The following is a 25,198-nucleotide window of genomic DNA, read 5'->3' as shown; positions in this document are numbered from 1 at the left end:
CACATCTATGGGAAGGCAGAGTACTGACCTGACCTTCCCCCGGTGGGACTCCGGCGCCGGTCGCGCAGGTCTACGGTCGTGGCGTGGAGAAGGGGTATGTGATATGGTGGGGGGAGCTTATTCAAGTGTTTGTGTTCTTCTGTGTTTGTGCGTTCTGAGTCTAGCCTGGTACTGCAGTTGCTCATGGGGCTCCTCCCCGTGGGAGTGGCCATCACTGCAGCACCCAAGAATCCACCCAAACACCTCAAAACCATAACAATTACAAAAAGGGTAGCATATATCCATGGATGCAGGTTAAGAATAAGACAACCAAACGTGTCACATTTAATAATTCTTCTGAAGGATCCTCTGAAGAAGATGACCAAGACACCAACATGGCGGAAGATAGTTTTTTAGACCGGAGAGGATATACAAAGAAACGTGGAAAACTGGCAAGAATACAAAGGAGCGACAACGAATATGACGACACGATCGCGTGGAGAGAACAGAGGCAGGAAAACATAGTTATCAATCTATCAGATCGAATATTATCAGACAAGCCGTAAAGCCCGTTAAAACGGGCTACATCCCTCTGTCTCTCACCTCCCCCTCATTCTCTCTCCCCTCACTCTTCACCACCCCCCTCCCCCACCCACTCCTCTCCACCCTCCCTCTCCTCTCACTCAGTCCCCCTCTCCCTCCCTCCCTCCCACTCACTCAGTCCCCCTCTCCCTCCCACTCACTCAGTCCCCCTCTCCCTCCCACTCACTCAGTCCCCCTCTCCCTCCCTCCCTCCCTTCACCCACCTCCATTTCCTCCCGGCGCCGTAAGCGCGACTTCCCGCAACCCTCACCCGGCTCCATTAACTCCTCCCGCTCCTGCCGGCAGATCTCGGGAGGGGGGGGTCACTCCCGCGCGCGCGGCAGTGACCCCCCCCCCCCCCGAGATCTGCCGGCAGATCTCGGTGGGGGGGGCGCGGGAGTGACACCCCCCCCCCCCGAGATCTGCCGGCAGATCTGGGGAGGAGAAGCAGCGGCACCGCGCGCGAGCGCGGCGCCGCTGCTTCTCCTCCCGCTTCTGCGGCCCCACCGCCATTTTTTTTTTCTAATCGACATCCTTGCCCGCACATGCGCAGTAGAGCTGCGCTCTACTGCGCATTTGCGGGCCGTCGGTCACAGGCCATTTATAAGGTAGATGAAGAAGAAAAAAATCCTGCACCTTGGACTTTCCTTCATCCCCACTGAGAAGCATAATGCTTTTCAATTTAGAATAGATTTTCAGAAATTCATCAGGACATTATCTTTAAAATATTTTTTCAGAGATACTGATCATGATCTTCAGGAAACTTCATTGGTAAAATGCTGCTCTCGTTTGATTCCTCCGGGACAATTACATCCATTGTTAGAAACTTTTCAACACTTTGTTTTAAAAGATGTCTTGGCATTAGAGAACAAGGATCCAAGTTTCATAATAACATGAATCAGAAAATGAGACACACTCTTTTTGATTTAAATAAAGAAGATTCTCTCGTCATCAAGCCAGCCGACAAAGGCAGATCAGTGGTCGTGATGAACAAGCAGGACAATGTGAAGGAAATAGAAAGACAGTTACAAGACACAACGACATATTTGAAATTGAAACATGATCCCACAAACAATATTGAGAACAATTCAACACATTACTGATTTTGCCAAAGAACAAGGTTATTTAACTCACAAAGAACATCAGTATTTAAATCCCAAATTTCCAAAAACTCCAACTATATACATATTGCCAAAAGTCCACAAAAGTTTAAATCAACCACCTGGTAGACTGATTATCTCTTCCAACGACTCCGCTTTAGAACCATTGTAACAATATATAGATTGTCATCTTAGAGACTATGTACAACAGGGTACAACATTCATACGTGACACTTCTCATTTCATATCTATGTTAGAAACCACTGAAGTTGGAGAGCAGATGATGTCACCGCGCAAGACGGACGCCTGAGATTCGGGCTGCTCGCCTTCCGCTCCTACAATCAGATAACTTTGGCAGATTAAACCCTCTGTTTTCACCAAAAAAACGAAGCAGCAACTCCTGCACAGAAGACATGATCTCAGCTAGAAAAAAAACCTGATTTAAAGTGCTTCTTGTTCGCAGCAGCGGTGGCGGCGGAGCTGGAAACGGAGCAGAGGGGCAAAATGGCGGACGGGCCTGGACTGCTGTCGGGAACGGAGGAGGAGGTAATCTATGGGTAAACAGAGAAGGGAGACAGTGATATCCCCACCCAGGCGAAATTTAAGTCATGGCTTGGGGCACTACGTGACGATATGGCACAATACTGTCAGGAGATGGAAGAATTAATGGCGGGTCTCAAAACGGAAATTAATGAGCTGACGCGCCACGTGGAATCTGCGGAAGACGGCATAGAGGAACAACAACCAACCACTCAATGGTTGAGTGAGGAACAACAAAAAATAAAAGAAACGCAGGAAGATTTATCCAGATACATGGAAGACATGGAAAATCGAATGCGGAGGTCCAACATTCATTTCCGCGGTATCCCCGAAAATGCTGAGTATGCGGATAGCTCCAGGGTAGTCCAAGAAATCTGTTCACATTTGCTGGACGATGGAACTATTCCAGAAGGGACGACAAACACTGCGCTGGACAGAGCACACAGTACATTGGGGGCACCGAGGAACAATCAGGCAAGAGACATCATCGCCTGCTTCCATAATTTTGCTATTTAAGAAAAGGTGATGAGCGCTGCCAGGAAACAAGGAACATTTTCGTGGAATGGCCATAAGACTGAAATTTTCCAAGATCTGGCGCTCACCATCATACAAAAAAAGACATGAGTTCAGGGCAGTGTTGCAAGCGCTGCAGGGCCAAAACTTTCGCTATCACTGGCTTTTCCCTTTCAGACTTAGTTTTACCATCAATAGCATCACACCTCGAATCCAAAAAGTAACTGAAGCTGAGGAAATCCTTCGACTGGTGGGCTTCATGACCAAGGAAGGACGGCACATGGCCACAGGGACAGCATCCCAATGGGAATACCCAAAATGGCAAAGAGTGGCAAATTTCCCAAAGGCGGGAAAAGGCTGCGCAGACACTCAGGGGACTCGAATGCATCTAGAGGCCCAGGATGAGGCAAAGGGACAATCCTGAAGTATTAGTAAGATTCTGTGGACTCCAAGTTCACACAGAGAGTACAAAGGTGAAACATAGCCTTATCATCAGTTTAGGTTACATGTTCTGTTCAATTTCTTGTTATCTGATCAAGAGGCAATACACCTATTTGTGTATAATTTGATGAAGAGCGGGGGTGGGGAGGTGAGAGGGAGCTTGCTTGGTGATGGCATCACTCTCCAAGGAAGAGAGAGACTCAAAGAGATAGTGGGTCATGAGGGAAGCGGGAAGGGAAGGGGCGAAAGGGGGGGGGGGGTACAGATCAATATCATTGGATACGAAAGTCAGACAAACAAGATGTGGAGCAGGATGACAGAGGGAAACCACGGCAGGGCAGTTTTATTGGACACAATAAAATCGAGACAAGAGGGAATGGCACAAGAGGTGGTAAAAACTTTATTATTTATATAGATGGGATAGCTTAAAAATAGTTTCCATAAACACCAAAGGGTTGAATACACCGATGAAAAGGAAAACCTTTTTTCATGACATGAAAACTCAGAGGGCTGATATTGTGTTTTGCCAGGAGACACCTGGTGAAAAGGTTTGAGAAATTTTTATCCTCAAGGGATTACCCTCCTTATTATCATGCTGCTGCCACTAAGGGGGGGAAAGATTGCGGGGCGGGTATTTTGTTTTCTAATCACATCACAGCAGAAGTGGGCACAGTCCTAAGAGATATAGAGGGCCGATATATCATGTTAAATGTAACGATACATAATACGCTATACATGCTGGTTAACATATACACTCCCACAAGTGAACAGGTAGATTTTCTCCAAAAGATATCTAAAATAATAGAAGATTGGTCCGAGGGACACCTAATCATCGGTGGGGATTTCAACATAACTAGGAATCCATACTTAGATAACACTGGATCTGGAACCGGAGAGGGGAAGAGAGGGAGACAAGCGCTGAAACATCTAATAAAGGATAGAGGACTTACCGACATATGGAGATTGCTAAATCCCACATCCTGTAATTACACATATTTCTCACACCTGCATCACTCCTACTCCAGACTTGACTAGTTCCTAATTGACAAAGCACTAGTGGTCCAAATTCTCGAAACCGAAATTGGGAATATAACCTGGTCTGACCATGCTCCAATATGGTTAAAGCTACGCCAGTTGGGAGGGGATCATGGGACTAAATTCTGGCGTCTCAATGACCGATTATTAGATGACAAGGACTATATAGAGGAGGTCAAACAGGCAATTCAGGACTTCTTCGATACCAATGACAACGGGGAGGTGACACCGGGCACACTATGGGAGAGCCTGAAAGTGGTGCTATGGGGATTATTTATTTCCAGGGCAGCGTATGTCAAGCGAGAAACTGCCAGGAACAGGTTACAACTTTTAGAATCTATTGCTAAGTTAGAACTTAGACATAAACAACACATGGAGGTTCATATTACACATCAATTAAAAGAGGTACGTAGAGCATTACATGATCTGGAGCTGGGAAGGGTGGCACACCAATTAAATTTACTCAAACAACAACATTTCGAGTACAGAAACAAGGCTAGTAAGCAATTAGCAAGGAAATTAAAAGAAAGAGAGGCCAAAACACAAATCACTAAAATACGTAATACTGATGGGCAATATATTTACTCCCAGGGGGAAATAGGTTTAATTAATATTATCAGGAATTGTATGACTATGATGCGATGATAACGGACCAAGAGAGATATCTCATTACCTTGGAGATATCAATCTCCCAGTGCTGGCTGATGTGGAGCGCCAGCTGTTGGATGGAGAGGTGAAACCTATAGAAACATTACAGGTCATACAAGAGCTAAAAATGGGGAAGTCCCCAGGACTGAATGGGTACACGGGGAAATTTTATAAAGTCTTTGGGATGTTGCTAGCAGCTCCTCTAACAAATATGTTTAACGATTTGAGTAAAAATGGCCGGATATCTCAGCAAGCTAACACCGTGGGGATCACCATACTGGCGAAACCGGGGAGAGACCATATTTTGTGCGGCTCTTACAGGCCAATATCGCTCATTAATATAGACCTGAAGATATTAGCAAAAATCTTAGCCAAGACTGGGCCAGGTAGCTCCTACTTTAGTAGCACAAGATCAATCAGGGTTCATACCAGGGAGGCTTGCATCAGGCAATGTTCATAGAGTCGTTGAGTTAATGGAATATGTACAGCAGAATAATATCCCTACAACACTCCTGTCAGTAGACGCAGAAAAAGTCTTTGACAGAGTTCATTGGCCATACCTCTTCCAAGTACTTACCAAAATGGGGTTGAGAGTCAACTTTACAACATGGGTGGCCAAACTTAATGCGGGCTTGAGGGTGATCATAAAGATTAACTGTGCCTATTCCCCTCCCTTTGATGTTAAAAGGGGGACGAGACAAGGGTGTCCTTTGTCACCTTTCTTGTTTGCCCTGACGTTAGAACCCCTAGCTGAAATAGCCCGTCGACACAAGGCCATCCACGAAATCCAAGTGGGTGAGTCTGTGTACAAAATTTCTCTCTTTGCAGATGATCTACTGTTTACAGTTATTCAACCCGAAACATCCTTGAAGGAATTAGTACGGGAGATCCGAGCATTTGGGAATGTGTCCGGGTTTAAAATGAATGAGGACAAGTCAGAATTGTTGAATATTTCCATGGCAGAGCCCTCATATGGAGAATTGGTGGCCCAATTACCATTTAAGAAAGCCAAACAGTGGGTAAAATACCTGGGAGTTAAGCTTAGTCCTAATCTTATACAGATGTTTGACTTAAAATACGCACCTCTAGTCACTTCAATTCAACAAAATCTTGACTGATGGGATAGAACAAATGTATCCTGGATGGGTTGTAAAGCAGCAATAAAAATGTCGTTACTACCAAAATTCTGTTACCTTTTCCAAACGCTCCCAGTCAGCGTTCCTACCAGAGCACTAACGCTATGGCAAAGAAAATTGTTCCGCTTTGTCTGGAAGAGGAAACCTCCCAGGGTAGCCAGATCAGTTTTATATAAAAACAAACTGAATGGGGGGCTTAACTTCCCCAACCTATTGTGGTACTACGTCGCTAACATATTAGCAGTGGTTGATATCTGGCACTGTAAAAGACAGCCTAAACCTTGGATTTCAATAGAGAGGGTGTTGGCAGGAGAACCGCCTTTAACTTCCAGAATATGGGCAACACAAAGTGAGAGGAGTTAGAACGACAACATTTATAGCGGTGGTGATGCGAGTCTGGCTGAAATGGAAAGGGAAACTAATAGGAGATCATATAGCTTATCATACATCCTTTCTACAGAATCCGCTATTCCCTCCAGGGATTGATGAAGCATTCTTTAGGAGATGGCATAACAAGGGGATCACCACCCTGGGTCAACTCCCTTGATATGTCAGATTATTACACATACTCGCAGTTATACCACTTTTTCTCCAAACATAGGCTAGCAAAGCTGTTCAGTCAGGAGAAACCTATGTTTGTGAAATTCTGCGAGAATGCAGACACCTTTATGAGACCCATTTCTAGGACCTATGCGTTATTAAATAGGGTGAAAGGAGCTAAACTCACACACCAATTGAAATGGAAATTCAATATTGCTGACACTATGGCTAAAAAGACATGGGAGAATTGTCATTTGCGTATAGGCAGTAGTTCGGTATCTGCGACTTTAAAAGAAAATGGTTACAAACTACTGTATAGCTGGTACCTAACACCAGAACGGTTGCACAAAATGTCCTTGCGGCCTAGTGCCCAATGTTGGAGGTTATGTGGAATGGTTGGTACCTTTTTCCATATGTGGTGGGAGTGCCCCAAAGTGGAACAGACATGGGTAGCAGTCCTGGATTATATTCAAAATATATTAAAGATCAAGGTAACATTGATCCCCAAGAAATGTCTACTGCAGGTGGCCCTAGAGGGGGGTACAATATGGCAAAGATCATTAGTACAGCAAGTGGTTTTAGCGACCAGGTGCGAAATTGCTTCTGGTGGAAAAAAATTCGAGACTCCTGAGATAGGTGCTGTGCTTGCCAGATTAGACAAGGTGTACCACTTAAGTCACCTCACGGCTATACGAAATGATCAACTACTTAAATTCCGAAAAGTGTGGGAACCACATGTGAAAGGAAAGACCACTATTTAATGGCATGTGAGCAAAATCTGTATAGTCGGCAGCAGCCTTTCATGAGTTCTATCTTCCACTTAATGCAATGTCTTAGTATCACATTCTCAATTCCCACTTTCATCTCAACTTTTAATTGCCATTGCTCCTCTTAGGTTATAGATATGCTGGACAGGAGCAATACGTCTGACGAGCTAGCTGAGGGAAGGGGGGGAGGGAATGGATGGGGTTGATACAAGGGAACTAGGCAGGTTAGCAGAAGAAGAATTTGAAACTACCACAACAAGGTTCTATCACGTTCATTTATTGTATGATGTTTGCAATTTAACGAGTGCTCGTACTGCATTATTACATTCTTGAACTTTATTTTATATATATATATTTATATCTATCTTTGTTAACATTTTGCTAATAAGCAGCTCCATGGCACTTTCTGTAACTCTTGATATTATGAACCGTGTTCTACATGTACTATGGCATTGACGTATTATAATATTTTGTATTTCCTTGTTTATAACCCAATAAAATATAAAGAAAAGAAAAAAAACAAGAAACCAATGAAGTTGACATCTCCCTTTATTTAGTCATGATGGACATTCAATCTCTATACACCTCCATTCCACAAGATGGTGCTTTACAAGTCCTTAAAAATTTTCTGAATGATCGAGAACGTCCACATAAAGTACCGACAGATTTCAAACTCAAGTTGGCTACTTTAGCATTAACGAAAAATTTCTTTACATTTCAAAATGTTTATTTTTAGCAAACAACAGGCACTGCCATGGGGGCAACGATGGCTCCAATATTGCGCTCGGGGGTGGACCCTTGTCCTGAGGCAGTGGAGAACTGCCTCCTGGGTAGAACCAGGAAGCAACTGTCCCCAGGGGCAGAGCACTGGAGTAGACAGAGGCTAGGTAGAGCTTCACCACTGGAAGCCCGAGGTCCCCCAGGGAGGAGCCCGTAGGGACCCGGGCCATTTGGACTTAGGTAGGCCTCGCAGGGTCTCCTGGGAAGGTGAGAGTCCAGCGCGCCCACAGGCCAAAGGGAAGCGCGATTGGGTTCGGAGCAGGAGGTCCAAGCTAACTGGGAGAACCAAAAGAGCGTGTGTGATGACAAGGCGAGGAACAGAGCCAGAATCTGGAACGTGGTCAAGCAAGCAGAGGTCAAAGTCCAGGTGTCAATCCGAAGAGTAGTCAACGAAGCAAGGTCAGGATATAGAAATCAGACAAGGTCACAGGGAGGTAGCGGGCAGGCAGGTCGAGGAGCGGACTGTGGTCAGAAGGCAGGCAGCGAGCAGACGAGTCGAGGGATGAACTGGAGTCGAGGCAAGCAGCAGGCAGACGAGACGAGGGTTGAACTGGAGTCAAGGGTAGACAGCAGGCAGACGAGCAGGCAGGTCAAGGAACAGGATGAGGTCAGGACCAGAAGACAGTCCGGAGTACTACCTGGGTAGACGAACAGGCAAACAGCAACAGGAGGACACTGGAGTACGAGGAAGCAGGAACAAGGCAGGAATGGAACTGAAACAGAAGGATCCTGGAACAAGACTTGGAACAAGACAGGAGCAAGCAGGAACGCAGTGACAATCTAGCACAGAGCTGACCTAATTGCCAAGGCAAGGAAGTTCAGGCACTGACTTCCTTAAGTCGAGGCTGCCGCTTAATACCACGGAGAACGGAGATACATTGGTGGCTGCGGCAACATGAGTGTTGTGCGACAGCTCAGCCCAAGGCACAAGATCAGCCCAATTATCCTGCTGATCATTTTCATAGGAACGGAGGCATGTCTTCAGAGTCCTTTCTGCTTGACCATTGGCCTGTGGATGATAGGCCGATGTATAGTTTAAGGAGATTTTAAACTTGCACCATATTGGGCCACCAATAGTGTCTTCGTAGCATCTCTAAGATCCGGGCATGGCCCGGTTGGCCTGCCAATTTAGAATCGTGAGCCCATCTTAGGATTCGCTCATGTAGTCTTCGCAACACGACGGTTTTCCCAGCAGGGACTGTAGTGGTCACAGCTAGAGAGATACAATGATGAAGCTAGGGACTTCAGAAACATTTTCAGGTTCAAATGATCTAGATAGCGCATCAGCGCAAAGATTCTTGGAACCAGGGCGAAAGCAGAGGTCAAAATTAAATCTTTCAAAGAAAAGTGCCCACTGGGCCTAATGTGGGTTCAGAAGTTGAGCTTCTTTAGAGTGCTCAAGGTTCTTATGGTCAGTGAAGATGGTGAACTTGTGTTGCACCCCTTCCAACCAGGGTCACCATTCTTGAAGCGCCAACTTGACTGCAAGGAGTTTACGGTCATCGACCGTATAACATTGTTCCATAGGAGAAAACTTGTATGAACAGAAAAAGCAAGGAACTAGTTTGCCCTAGTGGCTCAAAACGGCTCCTGCGCTGATTGCGGAAGCGTTGACCTCTACAACAAAAGGACATTGAGGATCCGGATGCTGGAAGCAGGGGCCAGAACAGAAAGCCTCCTTGATAGTTTGAAAGGCGGCTAATGCTTTGGGTGTCCATACCAGCGTGTTGGCCCCTTTCCTAGTCATTGCCGTGAGTGGTGCAACTAGGGACGAGCAATTAGCAATGAAGCTCCGGTAATAATTGGTAAAACCAAGAAACTGTTGTAAGGCACGGAGACCAACTGGCTGAGGCCAGTCATGGATTCCCTGGACTTTCTCGGGGACCATAGAAAATCCCCAGTCAGAAATGATATACCCTACGAAGGGTAATCGATTACGCTCAAACAGACATTTTTTCAGTTTGGCATACAAATGGTTCTCTCTCAGATGTTGGAGGACGGTCCATAGGAATACCACAAAAAATTTCTTTTCTGTTTTCCTTGCTACACTAACCATACTACTTGTCAATATACAATCTGTTAGAAAGAAAACTCCGATAATACACGATCTAATTACTTCCACTGCAGCTGACATAATTCTGAAAACAGAAACCTGGCTTTATGAATACGATAACAGAAACCTGGCTTTATGAATACGATACACCCTAAATAATATGTGTCCAGCAGGCCATATTCTTATATCACAGCCATGTTCTAATAGACTAGGAGGAGGTCTGCTAGCAATAGTAAAATCCTCCCTATCACCACGCAAAAAAATCATTCCTCAAAATGACCCTACAATGGAAATTCTATTAATAACAATGAGTATCTTAAACATCTGTTTATTATACAGTCCCCCTGGAATTCTTAACAACAATCTTTCTACCTTTCTTGAAACGATTTTCACTCTCCCTTGCGATTTAGAAAATACTATCCTTGCTGGAGACTTTAATTTGCACTTTAACAACCAACAGAATTATCCTTCCGTTATACACTTAACCGAAGCCTTAACTGGTCTGAATTTTAAAGCTATCATAAATGATCCGACACACAAACAAGGAAATACTCTAGATCAAATGTATATCAACCAATCTTTACATGACTTCACCACGGAAGTCACCTCAATACCATGGTCAGATCATTATCTGATAAAAGCAGTAGGAACAATCAAAATACCAAAAAAAAAATAGCAATAATAAAATTAATCACTATAACTATGAACTAATGCAACTTTGTCGAAAAAAACTTAACATTGAGATTTTCATTGACACACTTTTACCAAAAATTAACCAAAACCCACATACAAACATATCTGATATGCTAAACTAATGGTGCTGCAGTGTCTAGGCTGAAAGCCTAGACACTGCAGCACCATTAGTTGGTGCTGCTTTCAGCCTAGACACTGGTGCTGCAGTGTCTAGGCTGAAAGCCTAGACACTGCAGCACCATTAAAACCGAAGAAAAACTCCAATAAAGTCATATCAGCATGGTATAATGAATCACTTAAAAAAATTAAATGCAAACTCCGTAACCTAGAACGAAGATGGAAAAGGAGCCCACTCCCTGAGAGAAAACATGAATATTACACTATTACAAAAATACAAAAAAGAAATAATAAAAACAAAAAAATCATTCTACTCGTCTAAGATAAAGAACGCATATGGAAATCCAAAGGTTCTCTTCTCAATTGTTAACGATCTTACAACAATACAAGAAGTTAGTCCGTTACACATATCAGATACCTTTTGCAATAACATAGCTAAGTATTTCACAACCAAAACAGGAAATATTTCAGCTGAATTTGAAACACTTCCTATTCCAAAACCATCAATTCCTCAATTAGATTTCTCCTTTTCAGAATTTGCAAAAGTAAATGATACAACAATCATGAATATTCTAACAAAATCTAAGCCCTCAAAAAGTCCTTTTAACCCATGCTCTGGAAATCTACTCAAAGATTTAAAAGAACACTTTACACCATCAATCACAAAGATAGTAAACGCTTCCTTATCGCAAGGAATTTTTCCTGATTCTATCAAAAAGACATCTGTTATACCAATACCAAAAAAGAAAAATCAAGATCCCTTAGATCTAACCAACTATCATCCAATAGCTACTCTTATATCTATAGCCAAAATTATTGAATCCGTTGCTCTATACCAAATTTCAAACAATATTGAAGTCTTCCCGAATCCAATAAATTTATCTTAATACTGGCTCACGTCCTCAAATTTATAACCAAAACAAATTTTCACAACAACTTGAGGAAAACTGCAAACAAGCAGATTATATGTTTGATAACAACCATTCAAAGAATTGTTCAAAAAGAGAACAACCAGCAGAGAGTGGTATCAGAAGATACAATATTGAAGATCATAATATACTTCATCATAATCAGCATGGCTTTAGGAAAGCCCGTAGTACAGAATCCCTACTAACATCATCATTTGACACAATTATAAGAGGATTTGAGTAACACAAATTACATACTCGTTCTGATTGATATATCTGCAGCATTTGATACTTTAAATCACATCATTTTACTATCCAATCTCTATCAAATTGGTATTACTAAAACAGCACTCCAATGGTTTACTACATTTTTATCTAATAGACCGCAAAGAATCACTCTAGGAAAATGCAAATCAGAATGGTACACAACCGAAACTGGAGTACCACAAGGATCATCACTTTCTGCTCTTCTTTTCAATATATATCTTCTACCATTATGCCACCTTCTTGACGATCATAACATAAACTTCAAAATATATGCTGACGACATTTAGTTCATCATACCTTTTTCCAATTCCTGGTCTAAAACTTTCTCTCTGTTGCAAATATATCTAACTACTATAAAAACTTGGTTATCCCATAATAGATTAAAATTAAATGCAGCCAAAACAGAGTTAGTTTATCTTTCAACAGTACCAGATTCCATTCACCAACCCCCACAATCCTTCTTATTTGATAAACAACAGATTCCCATAAAACCCTATGCAAGGAATTTAGGAATAATCATTGATTCGAAATTATCTCTCTCCAAGCACATATCTGAGACTGTCAAAAAATCTTTTTTCAAACTACATATGCTCAAAAAGCTCAAACCACTTTTAACATCATCTGATTTCCGGACAATTGTTCAAGCTCTAGTTCTAACAAATCTAGACTATTGCAACACACTATACCTAGGATTACCATTATCATCAATACATCCTTTGCAACTCGTCCAAAATGCAACTGCAAGAACAATATATAACTTATCGCGCAAAGAACATATAACACCCACCTTACAACATCAACACTGGCTTCCTATAACTCACCGTATCAGATATAAAATTTTGTCTACCAACCACAACTTACTTTACAATGCTGATTCAGTATGGCTCTGTTCCATGTTACGCATATATAAACCCTCAAGACAACTACGATCTATGAATAAATGTCTACTAGAAATACCAACAGTCAAAACAGTCAGCTTTAATCCGTAAAAGAACTTTTTCAGTAGCAGGTCCAATCTTATGGAACTCTCTTCCTGAAAGCCTCCGACTTATATCAAACCGTAAAGAATTTAAGAAAATGCTAAAAACATTTATTTAATGATGCGTACAATATAACATAACTTCAATAACTTTGTTATAACTGATAAACTTCTACTTTGTTTAAACCATATTGTGTTAGTTTGTTTTAACCTTATGTATGTATATTTGTAAACCGCCTAGACGGACATGTAAATGTCTTATTGTTTGCGGTATATAAAAACTTTTAAATAAATAAATAAATAAATAAAGTGATCTCGATGAGATTCAAGTTCCTTGGAGAAGATCAGGATGTCGTCCAAGTACACGATGACAAAGGGATACAGAAGGTCCCAGAAGATCTCGTTCATAAGGCGTTGAAAGACCGCTGGGCCATTGCATAGCCCAAAGGGCATCATGGTGTATTTGTAGTGACCATCCCTTGTATTAAATGCAGTTTTCCAAATATCATCAGGTTGGATGCGTACCAAATTGTACACACTTCTCAGGTCCAATTTGGAGAAGATCCATGCCCCTTCAAGGCAATTGAACAATTCACTAATGAGGGGCAGCGGGTACCAGTCCTTGTGGGTTATGGCATTGAACCCCCTGTAATCGATACAGGGGCATAAGCTGCCATCCTTTTTCTTATCGAAGAACCCTGCACCTGCAGGGTAGTCAGATGGGCAGATGAATCTTTTTTCCAGATTCTCTTTAATATACTCAGAAATAGCTTGAGTCTTGGTTTGAGACAATGGGTAAGTCCTGCCTTTGGGAGACGTGGTGCCCAGCAGTTCACTAGGACAGTTGAAATTGCGTAACGGAGGCAGGGTATCCGCTTTCTGCTTCGAGAAGACATCACTGAAGTCAGAATACTGCAGAGGGAGACCAGGTAAGGTAACAGACTTCAGGACAGGAACTACTGGAGAAACAGAATGCAAACAGGTTTTCTGGCATTTGGAGCCCTACTGCACCAACTGCAGGGAATGCCAATCGAACTGGGGTTCATGAACTTGGAGCCAGGGTAACACCAGAATAAATGGATGGGTTGATCGCTTCAACACATAGAAAGACATCTCTTCTTCATGAAGAGTACCCACAGTGAGGCAGACAGCCACTGTCTGGTGAGTGATGAGTCCTGGAAGATGATCTCCCTGGATCATGGCTATACGAAGACTCACCTCCAAGGGCTGGAGAGGAATATTCAAGAGTTTGATGATGTTGTCCATGATGAAGCTGCCACTGGCCCCGGTATCGACAAGCGCAGTGGTAGCAAAGGTGTGGGCCTGCAAACCCAGTGAAACAGGGAGTAAGAGTGGAGGGCCAATAACAGTTGCGCCTAAGCTCGGGACCCCCACCGGGCTCAGGCGTTGCAGTTTCCTGGCCGCACCGGGCAGGATTGCAAATGATGTCCAGAAATGCCACAGTAAATGCAAAGGCCCTCCTTCCGCCGACGGAGATGCTTGGTAGGAGACAAACGCCCAGGATTTATCTCCATGGGTTCCACCATGGAGGGAGGTGGTGAAGCTGGAGTCTTCACTGGATGACTGGAAGCACTTGTGGGGCGTGCTGTAGGAGGGCATGGAGCATTTTCTTCTAGGCGTCTTTGCCGGAGACTATGATCAATCTTACCGGCAAGGGATATCAGGTCTTCTTGAGATGTGTGAGTTTCACGGACAGAAAGTTCATCTTTGAGAGCACAGGAGAGTCCATCTAGGAAGATGGCTTGCAGACAATCTTCTTGCCACCCAGGTTCTGTGGCCAGAGTCCTAAACTCCACTGTATACTCGTAGAGGGTCCTTGTCCCTTGACGGAGGTGAAGTAAGTCATGGCTGGCCACTGCCTGGCGGCCTGGGTCTCCGAAGGTCTGCTTGAAGAGGACAATGAATTCCGATAATTGGAGAGGATGGGATCAGAACGTTCCCATAAGGGAGAGGCCCAAGCAAGGGCCTTCCCTTCCAGACGAGACAGAATGAAGGTCACCTTAGTGATTTCCTTCAAAAACAACGAGGGTTGCAATGCGAACTGCATAAAGCACTTATTAAGGAAGCCACGACAGGAGCGTGGATCCCCGTTGTACCAAGGGGGTGCAGGAAGTGCCAATGATGCTTTGGGAAGCATTGTGGCCGAGAGACCCACAGGATTGGCCAAAGCTGTATCTTGTAGCTGAGAACGAAGTTCTTCCATCAAAGAGGCCAACGTCTCCAAAGCTTGATGATGCTGTTTTACTGTAGCGGCCAACTCTGGTAGGGCCAGGGAGGTGGGAGACTCCCGAGTCCATGGCCTTGGCAACCTGTTGCGCTCAGGGGTGGACCCTTGTCCTGAGGCAGTGGAGAACTACCTCCTGGGTGGAACCAGGAAGCAACTGCCCCCAGGGGGCAGAGCACTGGAGGCTAGGTAGAGCTTCACCACTGGAAGCCCGAGGTCCCTCTAGTAGGAGCCCGTAGGGACCCGTGCCACTTGGACATAGGTAGGCCTCGCAGGATCTCCTAGGAAGGTGAGAGTCTGGCGTGCCCAGTCAGGTTCGGAGCAGGAGGTCCAAGCTAACAGGGAGGACCAAAAGAGCGTGGGTGATGACAAGGCGAGGAACAGAGCCAGAATCTGGGACGTGGTCAAGCAAGCAGAGGTCAAAGTCCAGGTGTCAATCGAGGAGTAGTCAACAAAGCAAGATCAGGATATAGAAGTCAGACGAAGTCACAGGGAGGCCGAGGTCAGAAGGCAGGTAGCAGGCAGGCAGGACGAGGAACGGACTGTGGTCAGAAGGCAGGCAGCGAACAGGCGAGTCGAGGGACGAACTGGAGTCGAGGGCAGGCAGCAGGCAGACAAGTAGGTAGGTCAAGGAACAGGCCAAGGTCAGGACCAGAAGACAGTCCGGGGTACTACCTGGGTAGATGAACAGGCAAACAGGAACAGGAGGACACTGGAGTACGAGGAAGCAGGAGCAAGGCAGGAACGGAACTGGAACAGAAGGATCCTGGAACGAGACTTGGAACAAGACAGGAGCAAGCAGGAACACAGTTACAATCTAGCACAGAGCCGACCAGATTGCCAAGGCAAGGAAGTTCAAACACTGACTTCCTTATAACGAGAGATCAATCAGGGCGCCGCGCGGAGCTAGAGCCCGCCCTTGGCCCTACAATAGGTCGGGCGGTCCGCATGCGTGCGCGTAGGGACGTGGCTGGCATGGCCGAGGGCGCCGAGCTTCGGCATGGGGCCTGGCGCGCAGTGGTAGGCCCGACGACCACCGCCACGGGACGCCGAGGCCTGGAAGCACTAGCAGCAGCTGCTAGGGAGGACAACCCGGGACCTGCCATGGAACCATGAAGGTGAGCAGGCCCATGCGTGGGCCGGGATGCGTAACATCCAAGTATAGCCAACATGTATATGATGGACTTTGAACAATAGTGGTTAGAACATTCCCCATTTTCAGAAAAAATTATTTTCTACAAATGACATCTCGATGATATATTTTTGATATGGGGAGATTCAGAACAAGAACTTATGTTTTGGAATTGGATAAACACATGCGATGAAAATATCAATTTCACTATGACCTTTGATTACTACAAAATTTCATTTTTGGCTTGTCAGCAAAACAGGTGAAGGAGGGATAATCACCAGTATACACAAGAAACTGACATAAGAATACCTTTCTTCATTAATCCAGTGCACATGCATTGCCCTCAAAAACAGACTTCTAGTCTATCAGTTTTTCAGGTATTGACGTAATTGTACAGAAAAAACTAATTTTAAAATAAAATCATAGAAATTAAAACAATTTAGAATGAGAGGATACCCAAAAAAATGTATTAAATGTTATAAAAGAGCATTATACCAAGATAGGGAAACATTATTACAGATTAGGGATCGATCAAACAAAGATGACAACATCCCGACTTGTGTTACAAGATATTCTCCAATGAGCAGACAAATCATTAAGAGCATACGTTCCCATTGGCCAATAATTCATACAACAGAGGGTTTCGAGGACATGGATTTTAGGATGGCTTTTTCCAGGAATAGAAATCTGAAAGAAATATTATGTCCTGCAATGCTTCCAGAAAAAGATTTAAGACAAAGCACATTGACAAATAACAAAGAAATGAGAGGTCACTATAAGTGTGGACATTGTTCCATTTGCAGCCAGACTTTACAAATTAAAGAATTTATTTGTCCTAACACCGGACATAAATATCAACTAAAAAATTGTACTACCTGTGCTTCAACCTTTGTAGTATACACCATACTGTGTCCATGCTCCCGTATATACATTGGTCAAACAACTAGAGCATTCAGACAGCGTATTTGTGAACACAGAAGTTGTATCACTACCAAAAGAGAGAATGCACCTTTAGTTGCACACTGCTTAGAATTTAACCATGTTTTTCCGGAACTCAAATGGTTCGTGCTAAACATGATAAAGTTACACAAGCGGGGAGGAGATCGCGGACGGCTTTTATATTTAAGAGAACAGTGGATATTTACGTTAAAAACAGAGGAACCATATGGGATGAATAGTAAAATAGAGTGGAACAGTTTACTTTAATCATAACAGCAGTGGTTTATTAGAAATAAGCAATGATGGACAATACGTAATCATGTCGATACGTAATGACGTGACACAATGCGAGTGGCTGGATAGAGTTTAAATGGCTAGCCTTTGTCAGGGCTGTAACAGTCCGATAGAACTTTTGCAAGAAACATGCACCAGCCAGTTTTTTGCACATCATTTTAGATCAGGCCCAGTACTGCAGAGATTCACAAACAGGTCCATGACACAACATATTACACTCCTCTAAATAGTGATCCAATATCTGATATTTTGGAGCATATTCATGACAACATCTGAGAGACAGCTCCATTTTTGACTAGTAAAGAACGTCTGCTTTTGAACACAAAACATCTGAGGGTCCTTGTTATATATGGGTTACCCAAAGTACACAAGACAATGTTGAATCCACCTTTGTGACTGATTGTTTCCAGCAACAGTTCTGTTTTAGAAGTTAGCTATATTTTTGGACACTTTTTTGTGTCTGCATGTGCAACAGATGAGATTATATATATATATATATATATATATATATATATATATATACACACACACACACAAAAGACACCACACAGGTGCTTAAAAAATTAGTTGTGATTTCCTCATTGCAGTTTGACTCATTACACTGGTCTACATCAATTTTGCTGACTTAAGATAACATGTGATCTTTATGTATTTTAGTGTGCTGAACCCAAAAATCACATCCGTTTCCTCCAGTCACGTCCGGTTTTTCCGCAAAACGCTGTCTACTCAAACTCTTATAGCAATAACGTAACATTATTATTTAATGTCGGTATATAAAAGATAAAAATAAATAAAAATAGATATGCTGAATACACAAAAAGATAATTAATGCGCAGAAAGACATGCTGAATACGCAAAAAGAAATGCTGAACATGCAATCAGTATAACCAATAGGAAGACTGATTATTAAACAGTTTAAAACTGCTGACATCAGCATTTTATGGCTATATAAGCAGCGTGAAAACCGACGGCAACATACAGTCGTTCAAGAGGCTTAGAAGTCACAGCAAATTTAACTGTTAAATCTGTTTTTGTTGAATATGTCATCCAACACTCGAAAAGGTGCCAGAATGATCCTGATATATTCTGTTACATTTGTGGTTGTTTAACACCCAAAGGACAAATATATCTGACTTTATACAAAAAGCTTATCATGCATATTTCAGGGTTAAACTGGGTGACCAGGACAAACCTTGGGCACCACAAAGTGTGCAGGACATGTGTTGAAAAACTGAGACAGTGGACTAAAAGCAGAGAAAAAGTCTCAGCTTTGGAGTTCCAATGGTGTGGCAAGAGCCCCAAAACCATGTTGATGACTGCTACTTCTGAGAGGTAATTATTACAGGCATGAACAAAGACAAAATCTTCCATCCAGTACCCAAATCTCCCCTCAGTTATAAGACCGGTTGCTCACTGCAATGAAGTCCCTGTACCTATCTTCAGTACTTTGGAAAGTTCCAACGACGATGAATTCTGCCATTCCAATTTTTCCAAAGACTCAGACGATGAAGATTTCGTGGCCTCAGAAGTTGATGCCAGAATGTGCCAGCCATTCACTCAAGTTGTCAGCAGAGTTACTGGTTTCAAGGCTAAAGGAAAAGAACCTGTTGGCTCCTGGTACCACATTTATGTATCGTAACAGAAAGAAAGATTTTCTGAAATATTTCCATATGGACGAGGAGCTTGTATACTGCAGCGATGTCAAAGGACTTATTGAGTCAATGGGATGTGATAGTTATGTAGCTGACAAATGGAGACTTTTTATTGACAGTTCAAAGAGAAATGTAAAGTGTGTGTTGCTTCACAATGGCAATAAATTAGCTTCCATTCCTATTGCTCACTCAGGGGTAGATTTTCAAATAGCGCGAATTGGCCTACTTTTGCTGGCACATCAGGCGCAAGCAAAAGTAAGCTGGATTTTAGTAGATACGCGCAGAGCCGCGCGTATCTGCTAAAAAACCTGGATCGGCGCGCGCAAGGCTATTGATTTTGTATAGCCGGCGCGCGCCGAGCCGCGCAGCCTACCCCCATTCCCTCCGAGGCAGCTCCGAAATCGGAGCGGCCTCGGAGGGAATCCTCTAATGCCCTCCCCTCACCTTCCCCTCCCTTCCCCTACCTAACCCACCCGCCCGGCCCTGTCTAAACCCCCCCCCCCTTACCTTTGTTGGGGGATTTACGCCTCCCGGAGGGAGAAGTAAATCCCCGCGCGCCAGCGGGCCTCTTGCGCGCCGGGACGCGACCTGGGGGCGGGTACGGAGGGCGCGGCCACGCCCCCGGACCGCCCTGGGCCATAGCCACGCCCCCGTACCCGCCCCCAAAATGCTGCCGACACGCCCCCAAAACGCCGCTGCGCTCGGTCCCGCCCCCGACACACACCCCTCCGAAAACCCCGGGACTTATGCGAGTCCCGGGGCTCTGCGCGCGCCGGTAGGCCTATGTAAAATAGGCTCACCGGCGCGCAGGGCCCTGCTCGCCTAAATCCGCCTGGATTTGGGCGGATTTAGGCGAGCAGGGCTCTGAAAATCCGCCCCTCAGTGAATATGAAAGAAACTTATGAATCCATAAGACCCATTCTCCAAAAAATCAAATATAATGATCATTGCTGGATTTTATATGGTGATCTGAAGGTTATATTGATGCTTCTAGGACAACAAAGCAGTTACACAAAATTTCCTTGCTTCTTGTGCCTTTGGGATAGCTGAGCAAAGGCAGAACATTATACAAGGAAAGAATGGCCCACTAGAGAGAAATTTAAGATCGGGTGAAAAGAATATTAAGAATGAAACACTTGTAAATCCTCAAAGTGTTGCTCCCCCCATTGCATATAAAATTGGGACTCATGAAACAGTTTGTTAGGGCTTTGGATCAAGATGGGGAGTGCTTCGAGTACCTGTGTACCAAACTTCCTGCTCTTTCACATGAGAAGTTGAAAGCTGGCATATTTGATGGCCCGCAAATTATCAAAGACAGAGAATTCCTCAATATCATGAAAACCATGGAAAAGGATGGTCTGCTTTTTCTGACGTGATTACAGACTTTCTTGGCAACTTCAGGGCTGAAAATTATAACCTTTTAGTTCAAAATTTTTGATTGCTTTTCAAAGACTGGGAGCAAACATGACTGTCAAATTGCATTTCCTTGATAGCCACCTGAACTATTTCCCCTCAAATCTTGCAGCTATGAGTGAAGAACAAAGAGAACGCTTCACAAGACATCAAGACCATGGAACATAGATATTAAGGCAGATAGAACACAAACATGATGGCAGACTACTGCTGGTGTTTACAGCATTACTTAATCCAAAGCAACATCATAAGAATAAAAACTTATTTTGTGAGTAGAGATGCTTGCTCATCTCCAAAAAAAGAAAAGAAAAAAAAACTGTGTGAGACCAGTGATTATACAAAATTTAAAGATGGTGATTTAATGCACCTTTGGAATTGTGAGGTGCATTAAGTAAGAACTATCTCCATTAAGTGTAAGTAAACAGCAAGTTGCCTCCACTAAATTATATATGAGGTCTCTACTCACAAAATAATTTTCCATTCTTATGATGTTCTTTAGGATTAAGTATTAATAGATTACATCATATTAAGCAGTTTTTCCAATAATATAGGTGTTTACAGCTTGACAACCCTGATCATAACTATGCCAGAGTATCCAAAAAGAGAACATTTCTCCCTAACAATTAAAATTTACACAACTATTGCTCTCTTGGTTAGACGAAAGACTCATTTTTTGCATGAAACAAATATATTACGTGCTATCGCTTCTTCAGAACTTATTACCCTTGATATTCGACTTTATAATCTTTAATCAAACATTTCTCATTTGTGAAAAAATTTGATGTATTGCATATTTTTTTTACTTCATATTTGGAATCAGCACCTTTCATTTGGGTAAAATCAGCAAAAATAATTAGGTCAGCAGAAAACCTTTTTTCAAATGTAGACCAGTGATTTGTCTCCATGAATGTTGTTTCCTGTGCACTGGAATGTTTCACATTCCCGTGCACAGGAAGTTATCTCTAAAATCTTGGATTGTGCATCAGGATCTCAAAGGATTCCTGTTTCCTTTTTACATGTTATAGCAGAGTTGGTATTGAAAAACAATTTTTCATTTCAAGATCAATTTTTTCTACAAACGCATGGGATTGCCATGGGTTCTGCTGTTGCACCTCCATAGCGAATTTGGTTATGGATGATTTTGAAACTAAGTGCATCTATTCATTGGAACATTTCCAAAGGTTCATTAGTTGGATGAGATATAGTGATGACTTGTTTTTGATTTGGAAGGCTTCTATTTTGGAACTTCAAGTTTTTTGTCAATGGATAAATTTTTTAGATCCATGGCTTCAATTTACTTTCTCGTTCGATCAACATAGACTGTCATTTTTGGATATAATGGTCACGAAGAATGGTAATTCCATTCATATTACTGTTTATAGGAAGCCCACTGAGAGGAATAATCTATTAAAATATCAGCGTCATCACTTTGGGGGTTTTAAAGCTGGTCAACCAGTAAGTCAAAGGTTTAGGATATGGTGCATACTTCCACTATTGCCAAATTTAAACTGCATGCACATAGTCTGGCTAATTGTTTTTTGCTAGAGGGTATCCTCTGTCCATTGTAAAAACTGTTTACCGCAGAGCTTTATACTCTGATCCGACAGCCCTTATGCAATACCTTGGCAAATGCAAGGAAATTTCAACAGTTTGTGTTCTGCCTTTGTCGAACAAAGCGTCTTGGTTTGTGGATTGCATTAAACGGCACTGACATGTACTATCTTTACATCAAGCCCTTTCAAGAGGCCCCCTTGATTTCTTATACTCATGGGACTAATATCAGATATTCAGTAGCACAAGCAGCACTTCCTGATTTGTCCACATCTTCAACTGACCATCTAGACCAGAGCTTTCCAAACTGTGTGTCGGGACACGTTAGTGTGTCGCCTGCAGTGTGCAGGTGTGTCGCGCAAGCCCAGTCAACTCTGATGCGAGTTTGGGCTTTTTTTTTCTAGAGATTCACTTTTTTTTTTTCAGTTTATGGGTTGCTTATTATTGGGTGATTTTTGCTGTCAATCGTGTTTTTTTGGGGGGCTTGGTGGGTGGAACGAGCCCAGCCATCCTTGCATTGGCTGCTGCTGCCGATGAGGCCTGGCCATGAGGAGTACTGACTGCAAGCAGCAGTGTCTGGTGATCATGGAAGGGAGTGAAGCACTTAACTGGCAACAATCAAAAAGACGAGGTACATGAGTGTGGGGGCCAGACATGTGCTGGGGGGAGAGAGATGAGTGAGTGGGGGGCAAACGTGCTGGGGGGACAGACATGTGCTTGAGGGGGAGAGATATGAGTGTGTAGGGGCCAGACATGTGCTGGGGGGAGGAGAGAGATGAGTGTGTGGGGGACAGACAATTTGTTTTATTATTGTTTCTCATAAATTATAACAATAACATGAATCTTGGAATATATATTTTTAATATAAATTTAAGGTTTTCATGAGATAGGTTGTGTCGTGAAACATTTTATGTATATATTTAAGGAAACATACATAAATTGTCGAAATATGTTTCGTTCGTTTAACCTCTGGTTTACTAGTAGACTGAATTACCGTGTCGTGAAATTATGTTTGTCTAAAAAGTGTGTCACCCACATGAAAAGTTTGGAAAGCTCTGATCTAGACTGTGCTTCTAGAATGGTGTTTTTTAACAATGACCACGCCTCTTGGACATTTTTTTACTTTTGTAGCTGCTCCTTTCAGTTTTTTTCTAACAATTTTTCTCATTTTATCAAAGTTTCCCTTTTGAAAGTTTAGCACGAGAGCCTTGGATTTGAGGAACTTTGTCAAACGCCTTCTGAAAATCCCAGTATACTACATCTACCGGTTCACCTTTATCCACATGTTTATTAACTCCTTAAAAAAAGTGAAGCAGATTTGTGAGGCAAGACTTGCCCTGGGTAAAGCCATGCTGACTTTGTTCCATTAAACCATGCCTTTCTATATGTTCTGTGATTTTGATGTTTAGAACACTTTCCACTATTTTTCCTGGCACTGAAGTCAGGCTAACCGGTCCGTAGTTTCCCGGATTGCCCCTGGAGCCCTTTTTAAATATTGGAGTTACATTGCTATCCTCCAGTCTTCAGGTACAATGGATGATTTTAATGATAGGTTACAAATTTTTACTAATAGGTCTGAAATTTCATTTTTTAGTTCCTTCGGAACTCTGGGGTGTATACCATCCGGTCCAGGTGATTTACTACTCTTCAGTTTGTCAATCAGGCCTACCACATCTTCTAGGTTCACCGTGATTTGATTCAGTCCATCTGAATCATTACCCATGAAAACCTTCCTCCCCAACATCCTCTTCATTAAACACCAAGCAAATAAATCATTTAATCTTTCTGCGATGGCCTTATCTCCTCTAAGTGCCCCTTTAACCCCTCGATCATCTAACGGTCCAACTGACTCCCTCACAGGCTTTCTGCTTCGGATATATTTTAAAAAGTTTTTACTGTGAGTTTTTGCCTCTACAGCCAACTTCTAAGCTAAAGTTACAATGCTTTGATGTGTTTTCTCTGCCTTCCTTCATTAAGGGCTCTTTTCTTCACTTTATCACTTTGGTGGTTCATTGTTTACTGTAAGAAACATCAGTGGCCTTGTTTTACAAATCTCCCTACCCTTAATTTTTTTGGCTGTACAGTGGTCACATATGGAGTGGTTTTGAATTTTTGTCTTGTAGTCTTTCACTTGGTCAGTGGTCTTAACAAACAAAATGGAACGTTTAAACATATAGGGGTAGATTTTAAAAGGTTGCGCGTGGGTGTACCTATGCGCACGCTTCCCAACGCTTGCACATGTACACTTGATTTTATAACTGCGCGCGTAAGTTATAGAATCTAGGGTCGGCGCGTGCAAGGGGGTGCACAATTGTGCACCTTGCATGTGCCGAGCTGGGCAGCCTTCCCCCTAACCTGACGTTCCCCCCCCAGCCCTACTCTAACCCCCCTCAAATTTTTGTTTTACCTTTTGCGCCTGCCTCTGGGCACGCGATCTCCGACACAGCAGCAAATGGCTGCTGTACCAGGAGCCGCTGACCCCGCCCATGTCCCGCTACGAACCCTTTTTGCAAGCTCTGGGACTTACATGCATCCTGGGGCTTTATGCTCGCCGCCGGCCTTTTTAAAATAGGCCCGATGTCGTAACCTTTTGAAAATCCAGCCCAAAAAGAACAGAAGTGTTCTTGTAGTATTTATAGTGGCTCCTTTGCCTGCCCACACTAAATTTTTCAGACTGCAGTGAATATTTCTTTCATCTTGCTGAGCGTCTCCCAAATATCTGCTTTTGCCATATTCACTATTTGGATTTTTTTCCACACTCTACCTACCAGAGGTTAAAAAGGATTCTGGAAGAACTGAGCATGGGTATTGAACAGCTCAATCCAGAAACCAGCCTTATGTGGAACGCAGGTCCTTCTTACGATACCACCAACATCCGGATTCGGTCAGGGGTG

General features: G+C 43.2%; 1 protein-coding gene across 1 annotated transcript in view; it reads right to left on the bottom strand.

Annotated features, from left to right (window-relative positions):
• LOC115100809 (small G protein signaling modulator 1-like) overlaps window positions 1-25,198 on the bottom strand; it is a 324,051-nt gene that overhangs the window by 8,043 nt on the left and 290,810 nt on the right.

This window comes from Rhinatrema bivittatum, chromosome 11 (assembly GCF_901001135.1).
Source record: "Rhinatrema bivittatum chromosome 11, aRhiBiv1.1, whole genome shotgun sequence".
NCBI classification, from domain to species: Eukaryota; Metazoa; Chordata; class Amphibia; order Gymnophiona; family Rhinatrematidae; genus Rhinatrema; species Rhinatrema bivittatum.
This window is presented reverse-complemented; position numbering and strand designations above follow the sequence as displayed.